The sequence below is a fragment of the Mirounga angustirostris genome, unplaced genomic scaffold (genome assembly GCF_029215605.1).
Source record: "Mirounga angustirostris isolate CCGP_5_RB_7025 unplaced genomic scaffold, mMirAng1.0.hap1 SCAF_1, whole genome shotgun sequence".
In the NCBI taxonomy this organism is placed as follows: domain Eukaryota; kingdom Metazoa; phylum Chordata; class Mammalia; order Carnivora; family Phocidae; genus Mirounga; species Mirounga angustirostris.
In genome coordinates, this window is record NW_026991709.1 from 53,120,698 (window position 1) to 53,126,697 (window position 6,000).

Consider the following 6,000-nt stretch of genomic DNA (forward strand, 5'->3'; position numbering starts at 1 on the left):
TAGCTATATGGACTCCCCTCCTTCCCACATGAGGGCTAATGAGATCCAAGGACAATTTTATTCACTTAGCTTCAGAAATCAGACCATCTGCTTTAAAATGGGAATTTCACATCCCTCTGCATGACATAGATCTAACAGACAGGGATTTTGTTTCTATAACGACTCAAACTGTGAGTGTATATATCTTTTTGTTCTGGCCAACCTCACACGTTAAAAGTTGTATGACCAGGTAGCATAAGCAGTGAACTGAAGAAGCGAGGCATTAAATTCTATTTCCTAGGCTGCCAGTGACTATAATCTCTCCTCACTTTCTTCATCCCTTCTCCCTGAGTAGCAATCAAACATATTCTACTCTATCAGAACTGAGTAAATATAGAGCTATCTGATATTTCTCACTCAACTATTAACACCACGTTAATACTGGCAAGCCCTGGGGGTAGTTGGAGTAATATACTGCTGCAGAACGATACTTTGTGGCTTAAAACAACCATTTTGTTTCACTCACGATTCTGTAGATCAGAAATTTAGGAGGGCTCAGCTTGGTGGTTCATGTCACCCAGCTGGTGCCAGCTTAGCTGAGGCCAGAGGATCAATATTCAAGATGGTTTTCTCACTTAAATGCCTTGTAAAGCTGTGGTTCTTCATGCTCACTAGTGTGCCCAAGTGCATGCACCTGAGTGCTGTCTCGCTCTCTCTCTCTCTAGCTCTCTCTCACCATATGGTGTATCATCCTCCAGGAAGGGTGACAGCTAGGGTAAGGCAAGAAAAGGTTCCTTGGCCACAGCATTTAAAGAGGCACTCATTCCCAAGTGCAGCCTCTGTACTTGTTCAACACCAGGAGTGAATACCTCCCTAAAAGGAAAGCTCCCAAAGTGCAAACTTTATAAACTTTTCTTCACATTATTCCTGGAACACCAAAACATCTTCTAATTAATATCACAGCTTCTAAACTCCATCTTCAGTTCAGTATACTGAAGCATATCGCTCGCTAGCAGACCTCCCTGCAATAACTATTTTATTAGTACTCTTGCTTAAAGTTTCCAATGGTCCCACTGGCTTATAAATAAAACCCATACTCTTCTACCTATCATTAAAGTGTTTCATGATTTGGTGCCATCTCACTTGCTGTTGGTTGAATTGTATCCCCCAAAAAGACACGTTCAAATCCTACCCCTCATACCTGTAAATGTGACCTTATTTGGAAGTAGGGCCATTACAGATGTAGTAAAGTTAAGATGAGGTCTGGATTAGGTTACTTTAATCCAATGACTGCTGTCTTTATACGAAAAAGGGAAGAGAGATCTGGACAAAGAGACACAGAGGAGACACAAGAAAGAAGGCCATATGAAGATACAGAAAGAGACTGAGTGATGCATCTACAAGCCAAAGAATGCCAAAGACTGCCATGAGCCACCAAAGCTAGGAAGCCAGGAAGGATTCTTCCCTGGAGCCTTCAGAGAGAACATGGCCCTGCCAAAACTTGATTTCAGACTTCTGGTCCCTTGACTATGACACAAAAAATTTCTGCTGTTTTAAGCTACAAAGTTTGTGTTAACTTGTTATGGTAGCCCTAGGAAATTAACATACAACCCATTCAATTCTACCCCCAGTGCTTCCTAACGTGCCCCCTTTATTTAGGCAGAGGTCTATTCCCTGTCCCTATCTACCAATTAATTGCCTATGTCTTTGTCCTTAACCTCGATTAAAAGGACAAAGCAAAGCAGTGCACACACCTATAAATTGTATATAAATTGTAGAATTGGCATCTTCTGGTACTCTGCCAGGCAGGGCTACTGGTCCCAAATCCTGAGTCAGAGCACACCTGGTATAAAGACAGTTGCACACATGGGTTAACTTAAAAAAAATGTTGAGAGGATATTAATTTTTTTTCATAAATGCTTAAAGTTAGAAGTAAAACAATTCCATCCCTGTCATGTTTTCTGTTCATCAAAAAGAAAAAAACATGTTTAAGTGAGAGACTAATTTATAAAAGAGATCATGCAAAGCTATAGAAGTCCTTCCTTGGCTACTTACCTCTTAGCTGTCAGAAAACGCATGAATTACAGTGATTTTAAACACCTGGACCAAAAATGACTTACAAGTGGTAATTCAATAATCTGGAACTTAAGCAAGGTTGCCCTCATTATTGTTCCCATTTCAATTGTTGGAAACAGTGTATTAAAAGCTCCTCAAGGAATAGGGAGGTCATTTATCCTTTTTCAAAAATGATCTTATATGATAATACAAGTAAAATAAATACAATTCTTTTTAATACGGTAGGGACAGGACATCTTATGGCACACACTGATTGCTCAGTTACGAATATAAATCATGCCAGAGATTGGAGGGACAGTACCTGGAATGGAGAAAGTGATCGCCCTGCTGTATCCTGGTTAGTCAGTTACACCTGGAGCCCTGAATACCCCTGGTGGGTACCACACCTTTGAGGGAAGTAGACAACCTGGAAGGTATTCAGGTGAGTGAGCAAGATAGAAAAAAGGCTTGAGGAAAAGCAGCAGAATACAGTGAGGCCTAGCTTGAAGAGAGAGAGAGAGAGAGTGTGTGTGTGTGTGTGTGTGTGTAGTAAAAATCAAATTTAATTTTTGTGCCCCGAAGTGTAAAGCTAATGTCAATAAATGAAAGTTATTAAGAGGACAAATTTTGAATTGTCAAAAGACCAATTCCTAAAAATCAATTTAGTAATTGTGAATAGTCCCTGGAAATGTTCGTGCAAAGATATGTAACTTCTCCACAACAGTATCTTACTTATCTTCACAGCCCTAGAGCATACCACAATTACTCCCATGTATTAAGTGACTAACACACATTTGATAAATGAAGAGAAATTTAAATGGTCCCATCTAAACCTAGGATTCCAATATTTTAGGATTCTAAAGAAGCTCAACCATGAGTCAGTGACTAGTGGGTCACATAATCATAAATTTCCTTATGTGGGATATGAATCCCTCAGGAAAGTAAAGAAGGATCCCAAACACCTGTTAGGAACATTTTAGGTAGTATCATGCAGCAATTAAGCATAAAATGTGAAACACTTAACAAATTCAAAGATTCAAATACAATTATTTACATATACACTTACCCTCTTATTCAAAACAAAAGTGCACTGCAATTTATCAAATCATTAGCACAGACATTACCATCAGTGCTTTCAAAGGTATTCAAAAACATTTATTGAATATTAATTGTGTGCCGGGCATGTCTAGTACTTCCAAACAATTTAGCGAGGTAAGTATTAATATCTTCACTTGAAGGCCAAGGGAGTTATGTAAGTTGTCCAAGTTCAGGCTGCTGCTAGCCCATATAGAGCATTTGAGCAAATTTTTTAAAAAACAAGGTACCTCTTTCTCAAGACATTTTACTTCCATTTGTTAGAAACTGTGTCATAACATATGAATTTTACTAGAGCAAGAAACTTTACTGTCCCCTGCCATAAAACTGCCACAATATTCAAATTGATAATATCTATTATATAAATAGTACACACTTTAGATAGGTTTCTTTGTGCAGTGCACAATCTACTCAATAGTAAATGACAATTCTGTATGAGCTCCGATAATGAAGCACCAGGAATATTACTCCAAAGTACTCCCATTAACTCTCAACCTAAATGAAAATGATCAAGAACTGACATGAATTAAATGACCCTCTAGCTGCATAGGACTACTGTCTCCTTTCAGCATTGCTTCATACTCAAAGCACTCATAAGATATATTTATGTGGATGTAAACCCACTTGAATACATAGAAAGCAACTAATGCTGAATGGATAAGAAGAATTTCTCAGAGAGCCCACCATCAGCATCTTCCAGATATGAACTGCTTCTCCAAAGCCTGTTTTTACCTAAAAGGCAAACTGGAAAATATTATTGAGATCAGTATAAAATAGAGATGCCTGGGTTCAGTCAGTTAAGCGTCTGCTTTCGGCTCAGGTCATGATCCCAGGGTCCTGGGATGAGTCCGGCATTGGGCTCCTTGCTCAGTAGGGAGCCTGCTTCTCCCTCGGCCTGCTGCTCCCCCTGCTTGTGCTCACTCACTCTCTCTCTCTCTGACAAATAAATAAAACCTTCTAAAAATATTTATTTTAAAAAATTAGTATAAAATAACTGCTCTCACGTCAACACACACTCAGTCCAAACCTGCAGGTCTTAATTATTACAAAAACAACTTGAATCAGATTTCACTAAGATGTCAAAGTGCCTCAGACCAATATTCAGGCAAGTTCTGGAATGAAGATATTTCGATAACAAAAGTTCTTATGAAAAGATTTTGTCTTTTCCTAGGGGAAGATATCTCACAGTGTGAAATGGCCTGAACACCCAATGAAAATAAAAATTCCTCAGAAAAAGCAGTGTGTGTTTATGTGGTGTTTTATTTATCCAAACCACCCTTTTTGGGTCTCTATTAGGTTTTGTGCTACATACTGAGAACACAGTGATGATCAAATTCAGACCATGTTCTGCCCTCAGTCCAGCAGACAAAATTAATGTAAAAAAAGGAGTGTGATATGTGCTACCATAGAAATCTAGAAAAACTGTGATAGGCCCACTTGTTCTGTTCTCCATACATGATTTCTTAGAATATAGGTAAATAAAGCTTACAAAAATATAAGTAAGCGTTAACATTCACTTAAAAACACTAATCACTACCATCATACCTGGCAAACAGTAAATATGTAATAGATGTGGAATGCATAAATAAATGGACTTTCCAGCTTACAAATTAGAGTAGGCAATAAGCAAACATCCACATCAATTATAAAAGACGTGTTCATGAACACAAAATATTTTTAAATAGCCAGAAGCCTAAGGCAACTTGAATTGAGAAGAGAGGCCATTTAAATACAAACCTCATACTGACCAGCTTAAAACATACATAAATTATTTGTGATGTCTCTTAGGGCTATTTAAATTATTATTTTCAGCACCTCAGTAGCACATTTATTTTTATTTGCAAAGTCATGTGGGCTTTTTTTTTCCCCTAAATCCCAACCAGATCTATCAATCTGGCTTTGGCAAGAGTAATCAATTATGAGGAGCTCTAATAATTTCCACTGTTTTCAGGCATCCAGAAAGTATCTGGGTTTAAATGCGAAAGAGAGGCAGAGGCTCTCTCGGCGTCCAGAGGGAATCTATTTTCACGAATTCCAACTTGAGGCGGATAATGTGAGATCAAGGTTTGTAGCTTCGACAATTTCAACCACCGTTTACTAACCAAGCCTCTCCAGAGAGATTTTCCCGAGAGAGAAACAAAACGCTACGTACGGTACTCACTTTTTCCTCTAATTCTGTGCTTTAAACTTTTTTTTTTTTTAACTTCATCTCACGTTCTACTACACAGGACCCGCGGATCGAAGGCGGTCGGTGCCGGTCCGTCTCGTGAGCGCCTGCCCGGCACCTTACGCCATCAAGCAATTCCAAAATGCCCTGTGGTGACTGCACTAGACAGTGAGCCATCTCACACAGGAAGCTCAGAAGTTGGCACGTTTTTAAACATACTCGTAGGCGATGTCTGATGAGAAGAATCTCAAAACTCTAGAATTCAAAGAGGCCTTTACACTGTTTAAAATACGGTTATTGTCAACAATTTCTTTTTAAGTCTGTGAGCTTCTTCCTCCCTAATTCCCACCACCACTTACCGGAAAACAGTTCCAAAGTTTCTACAAGGAATCTATGGAACTTTAGAAGAGGAAGAAAGGAGGCTGTAACCAGGGCTCAGACTCACGCGCCGCCCACACGGTCGCGGCGCGCCTGCGCCCCTGGCCTTCGCCGCTTCCGGTCCTCTCTCGCCCGCCCCCGCGGCACCCTGGTCGGCGCTTGCGCAGAGGACCCGGCCCAGGGGCCTGAGTGGACACCTGCAGGACCCCAGTTGTCTAAGGCCCCGGGAAAATAATGGACACTTCACCGTCGCCGTTGCTGGAAAGAGCCGTTTGTGTTTGGGCTTTGATCTTTTCTTAAGCTCCCAAGTAGGCTTCATAAAGCCC

The 6,000-nt window shown here is 40.0% G+C and overlaps 1 long non-coding RNA gene across 1 annotated transcript in view; it reads right to left on the reverse strand.

The window, feature by feature from the left end:
* Positions 1-5,763, reverse strand: part of LOC123863354 (uncharacterized) — a 334,785-nt gene extending 329,022 nt beyond the window's left edge. The window contains exon 1 of the long non-coding RNA XR_010406625.1: positions 5,656-5,763. This is a non-coding gene — a long non-coding RNA (uncharacterized LOC123863354). The remainder of the gene's footprint in view (positions 1-5,655) is intronic.
* Between the last annotated feature and the right edge of the window lie 237 nt (positions 5,764-6,000).